This window comes from Dromiciops gliroides, chromosome 3, assembly GCF_019393635.1.
Source record: "Dromiciops gliroides isolate mDroGli1 chromosome 3, mDroGli1.pri, whole genome shotgun sequence".
Lineage (NCBI taxonomy): Eukaryota > Metazoa > Chordata > Mammalia > Microbiotheria > Microbiotheriidae > Dromiciops > Dromiciops gliroides.
The window spans coordinates 223,450,377-223,469,127 of record NC_057863.1 but is presented as its reverse complement, the minus strand read 5'-3'; the positions used below and the strand labels follow the sequence as shown (position 1 = coordinate 223,469,127).

The 18,751-nt window shown below is 37.6% G+C and overlaps 1 protein-coding gene across 5 annotated transcripts in view; it reads left to right on the top strand.

Annotated features, from left to right (window-relative positions):
• The window catches only part of FRMPD4 (FERM and PDZ domain containing 4), a 775,708-nt gene that overhangs the window by 269,041 nt on the left and 487,916 nt on the right, over nt 1–18,751 (top strand). The window contains exon 1 of one of the 5 annotated variants that reach the window (XM_043995170.1): nt 10,252–11,041. The exons of the other annotated variants lie outside the window; for them this stretch is intronic. The gene's annotated coding sequence lies outside the window, so the exon portion shown is untranslated. Of the gene's footprint in view, nt 1–10,251; nt 11,042–18,751 lie in introns of those variants that run through there. 5 annotated transcript variants of the gene reach the window in all.

Here is an 18,751-nt window from a genome sequence, read left to right as displayed (position 1 = left end):
TTCCCTTAAAAATGTATCTGTGTGGCTTACGTTAAAAAATTCCAGGGATAAAATAGAAGCCTTTTGTCCTTTTGTTTGGCCATATGGATTAAGGAACCATCCTCTGGGATTGTCAAAGTAGCATGAGTGATAACAGATTGTGATTTGGAGACATTTGTGAAACTTGAGAGAAGAACATCCCTGCATGACTATAGCCCATGTGTTTTGAAATCTGTTTGAATGGAAAGAATATGTATTTTGGAAGATACTTGGAAAACTTTATAGACATTCAACAGGAAAAAGGTATTATAGCAGAAAAAAGAGATCTTAGTGATTGTTAGTTATGAATATGCCTCACTGGGCACTTTGCCTTCTCTTTCTTAGGCGTCTGAAATGGCTACAAAGATGTCTGTGCCTATTCCTTAATTACACGTCCATGTGTCTTTCTGGGTGGCCATCATGTTAAATAATTCAGTCCTAAGAATGCTTTAATTCCTTGTTCTTGGAATCTTAGAACAGACATAGAGGTTTATCAGGCAAGCTGAATTTGGATGGAAGCAAGAAATTGAAGACAGTGGGAATGAGCAAGAAGAGGAAAGGAAAAGGGAAAGGAAAAATATTTCCAATATAGTCACTGTTGGCTGAGCATTTCTTTGAGATTACAGGAAAGGAATCTGATAGTATTTTGAGAGTTACAAGTGTGAATATTAATTTGACATTACAAAAAGTAACAAAGAGAGCTCATTTATATGAAAGACAGATATGGGGGCTAGGCTTGTTTTCACCTAACCCTCAATTAAGCTCCACATTTTCATTTTTTGTTATATATTATGCCCCTTTTGTACTTCATGTTCCAGACAAACCGAACTGCCTGCCATTTCTCACCCAGGACATTCTATCCTTCATCTCTACATTTTTGCACTGGTTGTCCCTCACTCATAGGGTTCATTCTCACATCATTTCTGCCTCTTATGGGAGAAACTCATTTCTTCCCAGACCCAGCTCAAACACTCCTTTATACATGAAGTTCTTCCTGAGTCTCCAGCTTTATTCTACTTACTTTATGGTTAATCTCATCTCTTCCCAAGGTTTCAAATACCACTTCTAATCAGCTAATCCTTAGATCTACATATCCACATCTGTTTCCTGGATTTCCACATTCTGTTTCCAGAAATTGTTTTCTGAGGTCCAATCTTGCATCATCAGCTATATTTTATATGTATCAAACTGCATGTCTTTCAGGCATCCTAAACTCAACATGTCCAAAATAGAACTCATGATTTGTAGCCACTCACCTACTCCTCCAAACTCCCCTGTTAGTATTGATACTAATCAAGCAGCCCCACAACCTAAGAATCATGTTGGAATCCTCTCTCACATAAGCACTCCACACAACCTGTTGCTACATCTTATCATTTCCACCTTCACAAAATCTCTCATATATGCATCCCCATCTCTTGGCTCACACTGTCACCACTCAGCTATAGGCTTCTCATCGTCTCATCCTTAGACTATTCTCATAGACTTCTGGTTAGTCAACCTACCCCAAATCTCTCCCCACTTCAATCCATCTTCAACTCAGCTGCCAAATTGATTTTCCTAAAGCACAGACCTGACCATGTCACCTTCAAACTCAATAAACTCCTGTGGCTATTTACCTCTAAAATCAAATGTAAAATCCTCTCTTTGACATTTAAAACCATTCACCAACTGACCCTCCCTACCTTTCTAGTCTTCTTGTTCTTTGCTCCTCCTCCACATATTCTACAATTCAGAAACACTGACTTTGTCTTGGGGTCTGGATTCAAATCCTACTTTGTTATTACTAGCTATGTAATCATGAGTAATTTTTTTTTCCTATTCGAATGTGCGTGATGAAATTAATACCTGTACTTTGTTTCTCATATGGTTGTTAAGAGGAGCAAATGTGGTAATGTATGGGAAAGTCCTTGGGGAACTAATTCTTTCTTTCTCTCTCAATATATAAATATATGTATGCATGCATGTATGTGTGTATATACACATCTAGAACATATATATGCACAGGGGAATATATTTCATATGTATGTATGGAAATATATGTGTGCATGTGTGTGTGTGTGTGTGTGTGTGTGTGTGTGCGTAGTATAAATTTATGCCCAAGCTTAGATCAATGCTTGAGTTCAGTAGATTCTCCTAGAATTCAAGCTTCAAGAGACCAGAGACTTCTCTGAATCACATCTTCTTTAGGAACTGGCGCAATGCTCTGCCACACAATAAAGCATTATATAGGCATTATGAGTCATAGACCTACTTTTGTGACCTTAGACAAATTGATTACTCTTTTTGGGCCTTAGTTTCTGCATATGTCAACATGAAGATTTTGATCGCCATGATCTATAAGGTATTAGGCAGTTCTAAATCCTATGATCCTACCTTGGGCCTTTCCCCTTTCTTCTCCCTCCTCTAAAACCCAAGTTTCTGGTAACCAAATATCCAGTGCCCATGGCCCTTCCTTCATAGCACCGTATCTGAATTCAGTCAATCAAAAATCATTTATTAAGCAACCTCTATGTACCAGAAATTTTACTAAGTGCTGGGAATACAAAAAAAGACAAAAGACAGTCCCTGACCTTGAGAAGTTTACAATTTAATAGAGGCAACAACATCCTCAATAGAGACCAGAAGGAAAGATTAGATGACCATCTGGTTATGTGATCTGGACCAGGTCCTTTTGAGAATTTGTAAAAAGAGCCCCATTCTTATATCTGTTAGTGCTGCCTCACCAGACCTCATAATTCTACAGAATGGTTTATTTATGTTGTGGTCTTTGCCAAGTACTAAGTACAAAACCTTGAATTATTCAGGCCTAGAGCTGTAAAGTTAAATGTCTAATCAGAAAATGCAGTGTTTTCCTGGGCAGGTTGACTCAACCATATTGCTCTGTGTTCGGCCACTGAATTATTTTGAGTTCTTATCTGATTGCTGGGTGAAAGGGAAGCAATTCATTTTGCAGCCAGCACATTTACCTTTTATGTAGCCTTCACTTGTGTGGTTAAAATTCCAGCTTTCACATTTAACATCTTCACATTTTCACATTTTAATTATTTTCCATTGAACCTCCAGGATAGTTCAATATGCAAGGTCTTAACTTTTGGGGGAGTACAGTCATGTATCCCATTGGCAGTCAAATTCTATGAATATCCTTCAGAATTAATTGAAGGAAATACTAAATTTCTATGAGCATAAATGAGTTCATAAACAATAATAAACAAATACAATGATTATTTGTATAATAATTTAACAAATATATAATAGCTATTATTTATTATAACAATGTATAATAACAATGATTTATGTAATATAATTCAATAATGAATTTAATAAATAAAATAAAAATGATTTCATTTTTCTTATCAACTTCATGGACCCTTCTAAAATATAAGAATTACTGCTTCTGTAGAATATAAAATTCTTGAAGGTAGAGGCTGTTTACTTTTTGTCTTTATGTCTTTACTATTTGGCACATAGTAGGTGCTTAATAAATACTTGTTGATTGATAAATTGATTCAATAAACAAATATTTTAGGCCATCAGAACCCCAAATCTGATGTTTGCTTTTTCAAAACTTTGACTCAGCATCATAAATAGTAGGAATTCAATAGCATATGCTTCCCCCTCCCTCTTCCCCCTTTGATTCAGCTATATAGTCATTTCTACCTACTGGTTTGAATTGACCCTTATGGCACCTTTTGATTTTAAGCTCCTCAGCTTCAAGTAGCTAACCTCCTCTGACAATAAAACCATGATAGTTCACAGCCAAACAGAGGGGACATGCTAGCAGAACTTAGTGTTCTCCCAAGATTTCAAACACCAAAACTTTGTGGCTCCCTAATCACCAACGATTTTTCGTACCCAAGAGAAAGAATGTGATCCCCTAGTGAACATTCCTGGAGAATAGTGGGGCTTATTGTTTTTGTTATTTAACAATAAAAGTGAGAGATTAAACCAGCCAAATGCATCCTTCACCAAAGCAACCAGGAAGGGCTTGGTAAGCAGAGTGGTTCAACCAAACTGAATCAAATGCTATTGTGAGGGCAGTGACAGCTGCTGGAATTGTTGGGCTTGTGATAGAATCACAGAAACAGGACCAAGGCAGTCTGAGACCTCAATCCTGAATGGTTTGCCTCTGACTGTCAGGGTAGCCTTAAAAATACTTCACTTTTCTGTGTAGATAAAAGAATGAAGCCAGAAATGGAAGGATTCATCTTTCTGGAACATGGTGGATGTTGATAAATTGATTAATATTTTGCAAAAGCTAAAAGGAAAATGTTGAATGTTTATAAAATTTGACTAATGCCCTGATATACCCCAAATTTGCTGTTCTTTGGTCCTTTCAGTCTTGTCTGACTCTTCATGGACCTATTTGGATTTTTCTTGGCAGAGATACTGGAAGAGTTTTCTATTTCTTTCTCTAGTCCGTTTTACAGATGAGGAACTGTGGCATACAGGGTTAAAAGACTTTCCTAGAATCACACAGCTAGTAAGTGTGTGAGGTTGGATTTGAACTCATGAAGATCCGTCCTCCTGACTCTAGATCCAGTGCTTTATCCACTGAACCACCTAATTGCCCAATATACCCTAAATTATACCCTATACCTAAATATACCCTGATTCAGGCCTGCATTAACTCTTACCTAGACTATTATGGATAAGCGTCTCTCATTTCTAACTCCTCCTTCACAAAGTTCTCAAAATAGTCTTCCACACATAATCACATCATTACCCCGCGCATAAACTTTCAGTCTTTCAGAGACCCATTGCCTAGAGAATAAAGTACAAAATCTTTTCTCTTACCTTCAAACATGTTCCAGATAAATGAGGCTACTAACCATTCGTCTGAGCAGCTAGGCATTGCAGGGGATAGACTGGAGTCAGGAAGACTCAACTTCCTGAGTTCAAATATGGCTTCAGATACGTGCTGGCTGTGTGACCCTGGGTAAGTCACTTAACCCTGTTTGCCTCAGTTTCAGAGAAGGAAATGGCAAACCACTCCAGTATCTCTGCCAAGGAAACCCCAAATGGGGTGATGGAAAGTTAGACATGACTGAAAATGACTGAATGACAACATACTATTCATTCCCTAATCTAGTCCCAATTCACAGCATTCCCCTTGTCTCCCTTCTCATCTTTCCCTTTCTTCAAGGCATACTCTCCAGGAGGCCTTCCTCAAAGGAAAGAGTTATCCCTTCCAATTAGATGTAATTTATCCTCCTCCAAATCTCTTATGCCTCTCTGAACCCACAATGCACTTATTACAGTCCAACTTTTAGTCATGAATTGGTCTTAATTCTTTAAGTTTTCTATCTCAGGGAGTTTATAATCGATCATTTCCCATCTTAGTATGTATTTAGCATTAGGTGACCTTTGTCTGAGTGTCATCTCTACTGCTTACTAGCTCTGATTTTGGCTAATTCACTTATGTTTCACTGGGCCTCAGTTTCCTCATATATGAATTGGGGGGGAATAGAATTAGATTATCTCTAGCGTCTCTTTTTTTTGGCCTATCACCATCCACCACAAATTCCATAGTGAGCAGCTCCAAGGCAAAAGTCAGGGATATAAGGATTCATTGTTGGGTTTTTGAAGGTTACAGTTATTTGATTGAGCTTTACCTGCCATTTTCCAGAGAAGGCGGTTAGGTGTGCTGGGGACTATTGAGAAGGTGCCAGGGGTTATTAAGAGATGAGAATGTCAACAAATCCCTGTAAATGGGAGCCTGCTCATGGTCCAGACACAATAACCCATTCCAGGAACCAAATGAGCCAGTTGGTAAATTAGTCTTAGTATCACAGGATTTTAGGATTTAAAGCTGGAAAGCACTTTGGAGACATGCCTTTTTCTAAGGCCACATAGGGAGAAAATTGAAGAGCTCAGATTTGAACAGAAATCATTTCAGAGCTAGCTCTTTCCAACATTCCTTTTTACCTCCCCTTTTCAAAGCTAAATGTAAGTGAAGCAGGAAAACATACTCCAAGTTCAAGAGCAAGAAATTGAAAGACAATATAGGAAGAAGAGTAATGCACAGAGGAGAAAGTATATAATAGAGAAGGGCGTCTTCTGTCCTTTTACCAATGACAACTCTACCACCAGAAAACAACCCTTGCAACATGCCCATCTCTTAGAGTGTCATTATTATTATTTCAGATTTGCACTTTGGGAGAGACTGCCTCATAGACACTGGTAAATCTCTCCAATCAAAATATAAGACTTTTTTATTTAAGAGAAATATTTTCCAGCCATGATTAATCATTCAATCCAAAGCATCCTTCCCCCCACAAACACACACAGATAGGCCTACACCACTGCTATTCTACTATACTACTATTTTTCTGTCTCTATGAGACAACTGGGCTTATGCAGTGGATAAAGCACCAGGCCTGGAGTCAGGAAGACCTGAGTTCAAATCTGGATTCAGAAACTTGCTAGCTGTGTGATCCTGGGTAAGTACTTAACCCTGTTTGCCTCAGTTTTCTCATCTGTAAAATTATCTGGAAAAGGAAATGGCAGACCACACTAGTCTATTTGCCAAGAAAACCCCAAATGGGGTAACAAAGAGTCAGATACAACTGAAGAATGACTCAACAATAACAACATGGGGCTGATGAGTAAGAAATGTTTGGGAACAATGAATTGAGAAGGGCATTCATTTTGTGGACAATAGAAATCATTCCTTGGGTTTCAGGAATATTTGTCAGTGTCCTGTCAGAACCACCTTTGAATGGTGCCTTGACTACCTTCTACCTCTGTAGGATTTATACTGACTTTGAATACTTAGTGAGAAAGTATACTTTGTATGCATTCTATTTTGTAGAATGGTGCTTCTACCTTTCATAGAATTTTTATTGACCAAACTGATTTCTAGAATAGGCAAATAAATAGTATATGCAGTTCTACCTGAACACTTCTCTCCCTACAATAGAGTAATCAGGTGTTCAGGTATCAACCTTGGCCACCGATGGTCTGCTCAATGGAATCCATACATGACTCCTTTTGCCATTTGCAGTTCCTATGTTTTATATTAAGGAAGTTTCTTGAGTCAGATTGGTTTCTTTCAATGTGGGGAGATTTGGTACCAGTCAATCAGTAATTGTTATAGTTTAATTTAACAAATATTTATTGAGCCTCTATTACTTACACAAAAGTGTTATGGTGTAACTTAACCTTGACGTTTTGGATTTTTATGGGACTTTAGAGCTTATTTAACACCTTATTTTATCGATTAGCAAAAAGAAACCAAAGAGCATCAATAATTTGTCCAAGGTTGCACAGGTAGCAGAGATGGCATTTGAAACCCAGATTCTGTGACTTCCAATCCAGCTCTTTTTGTACTACATTTAAAACTGGAAAGGACCTCAGAGGGCATGTAACTCAACCTCTTCCATGATACACATGAGGGGCATATGGACCAGGGAAGTCAAGAGACTCATCTGAGATTATATGGGTAATATGCATCTGAGGTGGGAATTGAGTCTATATCCTGTCTCCCAAGCCTCCTATTGCTCTTTCCAGAGTACCAAGGCTCTCTGGGAAGTCTTTGTTCACAAAATTTTCAACAGTCTCTTGAACATTTCACATCTCACAATATAAGTATATGATTCTCAGGTTGTTATCTACAGATTTCCATTTGTTTTAAAGCATAATAACAGGGTTTTTTTTTTTCCTTCTATCTTCATCCAAGAAGAAAATGGGTTGTCATTTAATTAAGATTTCATAATGTGGAACATTTTTAGTTTTGTTGTTTAATAGTTTTTCAGTCATGTCCTACTCTTCGTGATCCCATTTGGGGTTTTCTTGGCAGAAGTACTGGAGTGGTTTGCAATTTCCTTTTCCACCTAGTTTTAAGATGAGGAAACAGAGACAAATATAGTTAAATGACTTGCCCAGGGTCACACAACTGGTAAGTGTCTGAGGCCAGATTTAAAATCAGGTCTCCCTGACTCCAGGCCCAGGGCTCTATCCACTGTGAGACATTGCTGCCACAGTTGTCCCATAGAGACAGAAAAAGAAGATAGTGGTAGAATACTAGTGGTGTCAGCAGATCTTTTCTCTTTCCTCTCTCTCTTGGTAAATTCATCAGTTTTAAGGGGTTTAACTATCATCTCTTTGCAGATAACATAAGTTTCTCTATCAAGCCTTAGTTTCCCCCCCAAACTTCACTCTCACACCATCAACTGCCTATTAAACATTTGACTAATATCTAATGTGATGTCCCAGTGACATCACAAACTTACCATGTCCCAAAATCAACTTATCATCCCCCCAAACTCCTTCTTCTTCCAATGTTTCCATTCATGTGGAAGATACCCCACACTCCCAAGTGTAAAAGTTCATTGTTATCCTTGATTCCTCAGTCTCTTTCTCCCCACTTTATATAATCATTTGCCAAATCTCCCCTTTACCTCCACAATTTCACAATTACACTTTCTTTGGATTTTGGCCGATGCAGGAGTTTTTGATGACTCCTTCTGTCTAATCACAGACAACAACTTAGTTCACCTTAGTTAACACTGCTTGCCTAGATTATTGTCACAGTGCTCCTCATTGGTCTGGCTTCACATCCCTCTCCCTTTCTATCCAGCTTCCACACTACTACCAAAATGATTTACCTTAAGTACAAATCTGATCATGTCACTCTTCTATTCAGTAAAGTTATATGGTTCCCTATTGCCCTTAAGACAAAATAAAAACTTTGACTTTTTAAAGTTTTATAACTTGTTTTTTACCTGGCTTTCTACTTGGGCCATCTCTCTTGCCTTCACATATTCCATCTTTCAGTCTCTGTCTTTAGACTGTCTGTCTGTTATTCCTCACCCCCACCTCACAGAATCTCTTTCTTCCTTAAAGGCACAGCTGAAATATCACCTTCTGAATAAAGTCTTTAACGATCACTCTGACTCCAGCATCTTCCCTCCCAAACTACCTTCTATTTATTTTTTTTTGTTTTTATTGGCATTTCTTCTCTTTGCACATATTCTGTATACACTTAAATAGGTGCATGTTGCAAACCCCATAGAATGAAGGCTCCTTGCCAATTGGGACTCTTTTATTCTTTGCATTCGTATCACCAGCTGCTACCACCCAATCTGACATATAGCTAGCGCTTAATAAATGTTTGTCATTTGCTTGATTGGTATTCTGCATGTTGTTGTTGACTCATTTTTATCATGTTCAACTCTTCATGACTCCATTTGGAGTTTTCTGGACAAAGATACTGGAGTAGTTTGCCATTTATTTCTCCAGTTCATTTTATAGATGAAGAAACAAAGACAACCAATGTTAAGTGACTTGCCCAGGGTCATACAGCTAGTAAGTTTCTAAGGCCAGATTTAAACTCAGGTCCTTCTGAGGCCAGGCCCAGGACTCTATCTACTGCACCACCTAGCCAACTTATTTTATATATTTTATATCTAGATATCTAGATCTATCTAAATTTAATCTATCTATATCAATACCAATATATCTATCTACATGTATACACATGTGTATACATATATATATACACATATGTGTGTGTACATATACACATGTATCCCTTGTCTCTGTTGTTAGAGTGTAAGATCCTTGAGTGGAGGTATCATTTCATTCTTTGTATATGCAGAGTCTTGGGCAGTGCCAAGCACAGAGTAGGTGCTTAATGACTGCTTTTTGACCCATTGATTTTGGCCTGAAACAGATCATCATCATGTAGCAAGTGATCGTGTTCTCTTTCCTTAAAGCTGCTTGTTTAAAAAAGAAAAGAGAAGAAAATAGCACATGATGACACCTTTCCAAACGACATCTCATATAGGAAGCTTGAAGATATAAATTTACAGGGCAGCTAGATGGCACAGTGGATAGAGCACCAGCCCTGGAGTCAGGAGGACCTGAGTTCAAATATGGCTTCAGACACTTAACACTTACTGTCTGTGTGACCCTGGGCAAGTCACTTAACCCAAATTACCTCACAAAAAAGACATAAACGTACTAAGTACTCTTTCATTCCTTAACCCCAATATGTATCAGAATTCCAATCCTGAAGATTCATATGTATAGGCTCAAAGTTGAAATCCTCATAAAGAAAAATAGTTTTCCCCCTCCTCTTTATCGCTAATCTATGCCAGAATTTCAGTAATCAGTCAGTCTGCACATGCACCAGCTTCCAGTTAAAATGCCCCCTCACAAGTCCAACAGTTGCAGGCAGTAATCCATGTGGTGAAATCTAAGAGAGCCTGTGATAAAAGCTCATAGAGAATGCAGAGTATGTTTCAGCATGAGGCATTCTCCTCATGTTTCACATAAATGCATCCTGTTCTCATGAGAGGATGAGCAGTACATTTGCACTGGCTCATTCAAATTGAATGTGGGTAAAAGGAGAGTCTTGAACAAACAGAGAACAGTCTGGCATTTTTAAGACAGGAGAAAGGTTAAGCTGTCTGCTGCTCACACGGCTGTTTATTGGATGTTTATTTGCTGGCTCTGGTGTGCACTGAAGGTAGATTTCAAAGCGTCATTGATACAGTTACAGATTTGATGAAAAGTATAGCTCAAATGCAATTTTACCAGGAGTGTCTGTATAGATATGTATTTGCAATAAAGTTCAGATCTGTCTGTGGCTTCACCTGTTGTCACTCTCCCTCCTGTGGATAATGGAATTTTGTTGGAAAGCCAAGGATCCTCTGGAAACATAGCCTGTGATGTATTTTTCTTTTGTACTCTTTTTAATTTTTTAAAGTCCTGCAATTTTTAACTTCAGTCTTCCTTGGACAAGAAGAACCAATGGAAGGAAAGATCTTCATTGTCTGGTTTATTGCAATTATTGACACAAACGGAGGAAGGTTCTAACTCTCCTTGTAGAGACATGGTTTGTAGGATAAAGAAGCTGTGTAGAGCAATGAACCTGAACTTGACCAGTTCATTTATACTGCATTGAGTGATTACATGGAGTGGAGTCAGGTGCCTCTTTTGGGAAAGTGCCGGCATCATCTTGCATCTTTACAGGATGTCTCAGAAAGGACCCTTCATTGAACCCAATAATTAAAAGGTAAAATGGGAAGTGTGCAGAAGGTGTGTGAAAGGGGGAGGGTATCACTCAGGCTTGGTCTTTAGTTGTATTTGAATTATATACTCTCTAGATTTCCTTGGGTAGGGGGCCAAGTGAGTAAGAGAGATTTTCAAGTTGCTATTGATTTACGAGAATCTATAATGTAAAGTGATTTGTCCCTATGCTGATAATATCTCTTCCCTGAAAATGCTCAGCTCTGGGTGACAATGACAAGGAATGAAAAAAGCATCATTTTCAGAGATGAAAGTTTTTATTTTGTGAAAAGTTTACCTACTGGAAACTATTCACATATCTATTGCCAACATTCCTGTATTCACTTCAGTATATATCCTGGAGAATCCAGTACTGTTTTTTTTCTAATATGTAAAACCCCAGAACAAACCAAAATAAAAGAAACACAACTTTTTTTTTCAGAGACACAAATCCACTGGAAATTATATTTCCCTTAGAATGCTTTCTCATGAGCTGTGCCTACTCTGACTGCATCATCCCTTTAGGGAAAAATCTCATTCTGAAAAGTGAAAGTTCCCAAGTAAAAAGTAGCATCTGTTGAATTATAAATCCAGTATCATCTATTATATTTCATTTTTATGTGTTCTGTTAAAAATGCTTATGAAACAGCAGTCTCTCTTCGAATTTTAAATGTGTCTTCTCCAGTGTTTAGTGAAGACAATCTTAGGGCTCTCAACTCAGCTCACATGAATAGGAAATCTCCAGTTTGATTACTGGAGCACTTTCGAAAGATTTATAATGACAGGAGTGTAGATTGTGGGTTAGAATATGTTCTAGACATGGCTCCAGAGGGAACAGAAATGCACTTACCCTGTCAGATGAAGAGTATAAATCAACTGGGTTTAAAAGCTTTATCATTTCCCCATGCAAGTTACAATTTTATGAACGTCTGCCCCCTTCAATAAATTGGGGTGCATATTCTTTCATTGTCCAATATAATTGTATTGCTATGCCAATTCCTAGTAAAAATCTATTCTGGATGTATCTTGTGTATGCATGTACACGCACGCAATTACAAGCAACTGTACGTATTCTTCCAATGTGAATGGTGCTTTCAGACGTTATCAGAGTGATAAGGTTTTGTGTGGTAATTCATTCTTCTTAAGTCTGTTAAATCTCTTTTCCATCCAGAGCCCAAGTTTTCAAAGTAGATTGCTTTCCAATGTGAGCGATGACAATGACATTCCAATTGAGCAACAGTAACATTAATTAACAAGGGATTCATCATGGCGCTGTAGTATAGATTGTTGTCTCTGAGCCAGAACCAGTGTCTCCAAGGAGGAAAAGATAGAAGAGTGGAGTCGAAGGCTCAAGGTAGATGAGATATCAAGAATCTACAAAGAAAACCACCAACTACAGGATAGCTCTATCATTTGCTATGGTATTCAGGGGTGCAGATGAGGTCTTTTTAATATACAGGAGGTCATTGCTCTGTAATGGGAGGTTTACATTTATTTAAGGTAAGAATTTGTGTAGTTTTTATGTTCCTTTCTTTCTCTACTTAGAAGGGATAGGATTAACCTGTGTCACATAGATAACCTTGAGATATTGAATGAATATATGATTTGATATGCTTTTGACCATATCAAATAACACGTTTTGCACCAGTGTGTTTTTTGTGGCTATGATTCTTTGGACAGATTCCATTTCTGAGGTTTTTTTTCAGTGAGAGATAAAGATATTAGGGATTATAGGAAATTTTCTGATGAGTGTTCTTATGGATGTGAGAAATATTTTGTTGTAACAGCTTATACTAGCAAATATCAAAAACCAAAGCATGGCCAAAATTACTCGTTGGTTTTTCTGAAGCATGCTGTTTGGTATTTGTTTACTGGACCTTCTTCAAGCTAAGCACTATTTAGAAAAGTTGAAAGAGGATATTGAGTAAGACAGTTTCATTCTTGATCATCTTGGTTTTGCTCGGTTTGAATTAAAGGAAGTTTGTGTTAGAAAGAGGCAGTGAAACTCTTCTGTCAAAGTACTTAACTTCCTTGCTAGGATAACTTCTGAAAAAAAAAAGCAAATGTGATGCTGAGAACCATTGTTAGAAAAGTCTTTGCTTGGAATGTTACTTGAAACAATTTATTAGAGGGATACCAAGTGTTTACAGATCCTTGTGCCAGGAAGAGTTCAGAGTGTGTCCTACAAGTTATATATTCTTCGGAAAGACTGGCACTGTGAAACAGAAAGCACGTATCTTCATTCTACAATAGAAACAACTGAGGCACAAAGGGAGGTAAAAGAATTTATCCCAAGAGCTTTGGTAAAATACTATAGCATAGCCAGGAAAGAGATCCCTAGTGTTTTAACGAATAAGTTCCAGTGATTTCACTAAAGACACATCACATTTTTGCTCAGTTTCCAATATGAAATAAGTGGCCCAGAGAATATTAATTATATTTCTTAACTTTACAAATCCCATACAGCAGGCCGAAGACTTGGCATTTTTTTCCTAGAGACAATAAATAACTTCTGAAGATTGTCAAATAAGGGGATAAAATGGTGAGATCTAAGTTTTAGGAACAGATATTTTATAATTCTAAAGAAGGTGGATTAGAGAGGGGAGAACATGCAGACCATCTCCACCTCCCCCTTATCCCTCTCAAGTCCTCACTACCTTGTCACCCTCAGTTTTCAGTCTTGGTTCTATAACCTCTAAAGATTTTTCAGAATGCAAATATCTCTCCATGGCACTACATACCGATTTGCTTCATATCCCTCACATGTCTTTAAAAAGAGAGAGATCACACCCAAAAGTCGAATGGTTACAGAATCTGGCAAACAGAGTCAAATGACCCTCACGGCATCTGGCTTACCAACTGGAGTGAAAACAATGGGGAAAATGCCCAAGGGCTGTGGAAGTGGGGCAGCAGAGTTAGCAAATGTCATTCTAGGTCTCTACATTTAATACAGAAAGTGACAGGACTTCTGACCTACTGATGTTTAGATTTCAAAAAGTGGTTGACACTTGAGACTTACTGCTTGATTCTCTTCCAGAAACATATCATGTACAAATAAGAATGATTCTTTATCTCACTCATGAAAGGACACCTCTAATACCCAATCTGGCAATTCCACAAGACATGCAAAGTGCGTACAAATTTAAGCACAATTGGAGGAGGAGGAGGGGTTGACAGAAGTGCCGTTCTACACTCATAAACACACATATGTGGTTTTACTTGGCAATTCCTTTTAATTAATACACTTAATAATGCCCAATAACAAGATAATAAATGTTTTCATATAAATGGAATCAATATTGAAATAAAGTAGCAGCAATATATTATCACTTTACAAATATCTCCTTTGAGACAATAATCCTGCAAGATAAGTGCTATTATTGTCTCCATTTTATAATTAAAGAAACTGAGGCAGACAGAGGTTAAGTGACATTCTCAGAGATATATGCATCCAGAGTGATTTATTATTTTAGCAAAAAACTTTCCTAAAAATCATTCAGAAAGCTAGAATCTCCAGTCTGTTTGTAGTCAGAAGAACTGAGGCATGTCATAATCAAATTGCACAGGTGCTATGCAGACAATGTTATAAAAATTGATATAGCATAGATATGAAGGAAGGCATGGATAGCTGATGAGTTCTAGAACTCTGGAATGGTGATATTGGGCATTAAGTTGTCAAACTGCTAGTAATTTTTAGACCTGGAGTAAAAAAAAAATCCAAGAAGAGCTGGTCAAAATTGGAGGGGCTGAATCCCACCTGGCAGAAATTAAAAACATCAGGATAGTGTAAAGGCAGGATCATAGATTGCAAAATGTGCTGGGTCTGCTATCAGAGCACCTGGCTTTGAAGCCCAGTTCTCACACCTACTGGTTGTTTGACCTTAGAGTCACTTATTGTTTCATCTCTAAAATGACAATAATAACTGTACTCTCTATCTCACAGAGTTATTATGATAAAAGTGTTTTGTAATAAGAAAAAATGTTATTTAAATGTGAACTATTATTAACAAACCAGAAACAAAGATACTTTGAAGTGGACTATCTAGCCAGAAGAGGGGAGAGGATATTTTAGGGTATTTGTTTGGGCAGAGAACAGGTGATACTGACAAGTTAGGGATTTGGTCAGCAGCTAGCAGATCAGTCTTTACCTCAACCTGAAGGATATACCAAGGGACCAGTCAGAAGTCAACATTTCTCTAGTGAACAAGAAGGGTAAATGAAATTTCTTAATCTAGGACTGGAACTAAGAAAGAAGATTGAACCTACAGAGAAGGGAAGACAGTGTTCTAGAGGATGAAGATAGAGGAAGATGTGGCCTACATGAGAGATAAAACAGGGAGAACCTTGAAAGGACTGAATATTCTTTCAGCTAGGACAAGATAAAATAATGGGATTATGTGTCAATAAATGAATGATTTTTATATGCCTGTTATGTCCAAGGGGAGGCAAAATAAATACATACATACATATGCATACATGTACACATACATGTATGTGTGTATAGTTTCTGTCTTCAATGATATTCTAGTCTAATTTGAAAGAAAAGGCCTAAATATAAAAAAGATAACTAACAGAAGGTAGTACAGGCAGCTCTGAATTTTTTGACCATAATGTGTTCTTGGAACCATGTCATAAAGAAGATCATTGTAAAATGGACCATATTTTCCCTAGGGAACAATATTACAATTGAGGCCTGTGTTCCCGACAAGGACACAGAGCCAAATAAATCAGAGATATGACTGACAATATGTCATAAAATAAAAGTTAGAGCTGCCACAGAGATCTATATTAATTTTAAATAGTATAATCATGTGCAGGGGCAGAATTTGCTAGAATTCTAGAGTTGCAAAGGGAGTCTTTTTCTAAGATGAAAAAGTTAAGATGAGAAATATTCTGCGACTTGCCTAATTTGATATAACTTGTTAACAACAGAGCCAGGATGAAAACTGAATCTCCTCCCCACCCCTCAATCCAAATTCTTTCCATTATTCATGCTGCCTCCCCCATTACCGTTCTCCAAACATAGACTTAAATTAACTGAACGCATTCTGAAAGAGGAAACAAATGTGTTTTTATAGTATTCATAATGAACATAAAGCATGCAGCTCTACTATACATTGTTGTTGCTGCTGCTTCTGTTGCCATTCAGGCTTTCAGTCATGTTCAACTCTTTGTAACTGGATGAACCATGGACCATAGCACACCAGGCCCTTCTATCCTCCACTATCTCCAAGTCTGTCCAAGTTCATGTTCATAATTTTCATGAAACTATCCATTTCATCCTCTGCTATCCCTTCTTCCTTTTGCCTTCAATCTTTCCCAACATCAGGGTCTTTTCCAATGAGTCCCATCTTTTCATTACTGTCACTGTCAAAGTATTTAAGCTTCAGCTTCAGTATTTGACCTTCTAGTGAATAGTCTAAATTTCTCTAAGTATTCACTGACTTGATCTCCTTGCTGTCCAAGGGACCCTGAAAAGTCTTCTTCAGCACCACAGTTGGAAAGTGTTGATTCTGTAGCTCTCAGCTTTCCTTATAGGCCTACTCTCACAGCCATACATTGGTACAAAACCATAGCTTTGACTATATGGACTTTTGTTGGCAAGGTGATGATTCTGCTTTTTAGTATGCTGTCCAGATTTTCCATAGCTTTCCTTCCAAGGAGCAAGTGTCTTTTAATTTCATGGCTTTCATTTCATGGCATTCACCATCTGCAATGATCTTTGAGCCCAAAAATATAAAATCTAATGCTGATTCTATTTCTTTCCCCTTTATTTGCCAGGAAGTGATGGGGCAAGTAGCCAGGATATTTGGGTTTTTTTGTTTGTTTGTTTCTTTGTTTGTTTTTGTGGGGCAATGGGGGTTAAGTGACTTGCCCATGGTCACACAGCTAGTAAGTGTCAAGTTTCTGAGGTCAGATTTGAACTCAGGTCCTCCTGAAACCAGGGCTGGTGCTTTATCCACTGTGCCACCTAGCTGCCCCCTGTTTTTTTTAATGTTAAACTTTAAGAAAGCTTTTATACTCTCCTCTTTCACTCTCATCAAGAAGCTTCTTAATTCCTCTTCACTTTCTGACTTGCCCAGGGTCACACAGGTAGCAAGTGTCTGAGGCCAGATGTATACTCAGGTCTTACAGACTCTGGGCCCAGAGCTCTATCCACTGTGCCACCTAGTTGCTCATATCTACTATCCTTAAATTTGCCCTAACACACATTTGCTACAAATAGTAATCATTAGTTAAATTAGATCATATGAATTAGAGTTGGAAGGAGCCTTATAGTCATCTGCTGCCTCATTTTATAGATGCAGCAATTGGACCCCCAGATAGGGGAAGTTATTTGCCTCAGGGTCTAACAGGTAACAAACAGAATCTCAGATTTTAACTCCAGATCCTGTCTCAAAAGCCAAGGCTGCTTCCACTGTATTGTATTGCTTTCCCATATTTAAACCATTTTAAGTTCCAAGGGTCCTTAGAAATCATCTATTTATTCATTTCCCATAATTTTAAAGGTAAGGAGTACAAGATGTAGAGAGATTAACTGGGTTAATAAATGTTATGTCTTTGCATATATACCTTCAATAATCAACCTTTTATTTTAAACATGAGAAAACTTAGTCCCAGTACTGGATATGATTTGGTCAAGATTCAATTCAATTCAATTCTACAAACATTTTCTAAATGCCCACTATGAAACAATTGCTTTGCTAGGTTCTGTAGATACAAAGAGAAAACAAAACAGAAAAGCAAACAAAAAAATGCTTCCTTAAGATTTTCCCAACTTAAAAAACCCTTTACTTAAGCCCATCATCTGCTCAAGCTATTGTCACAAATCTTTCCTCCCTTCACAAACTCTTAGAAAAAAGCTTTCTTCAGTCAGTGCCTTCATTTCTTGACTTCTCCATGGAAAGAATTAACATATACACAAGGGAATAAAGATAATATATATACAAGATAAATACAAATATGTTTGAATGAGGTTGAGGTGAGAAGAGAAGAGAAGGTCTAACAACTGGGGGCACCAAGAAAGAAATGGTCTTTTGTAGGATGTGGCATTTTAGATGAATTTTGAATGAGCTAGGAATTCTAAGTGATGGAAATGAGGAGAGAGCATTCACCTGACCTAGGCAAACTGAACAAAAGTAGAAATGTGGCTACATAGAGTATGCTAGAGAAAAAACATGAAATAAGTCTGGAAGGATAAAGTGGAGCAGGTGAAAGATTTTAAATATTAAGCTAAAGGAATTATACTGTAACTTAGGGGAAATAAATAATCATCAAAGTAAAGTGATATCATCTCACTATGCTTGAAAAATATCAGTAAGCTATAGGGATGATAGTTTCCATGGGATAAATAGTAGATGTTGAAATTAGGAGACTTTTAAAGTAGCCCAGGTGAGGGATCTCTAGGTGGCACAGTGTATAAAGCACCAGCTCTGGATTCAGGAGGACCTGAGTTCAAATCTGACCTCAGACACTTGACACTTACTAACTGTGTGACTGTAGGCAAGTCACTTAACCCTCATTGCCCAGCAAAAAAAAAAAAAAAAAGTAGGCCAGGTGAGAAATTCTGGTGGCCAGAGATAGATTAATAAGATTGCCAATTGGTTAGATATGGGGGTATAAGAGAAAAGATAGAGTCTAAAATGATTCCAAGGTGGTTAACCTGGCTTCTGAGAAAGATTCACATGCTCTCTATAGAAAGAGAAATTCAGATGTA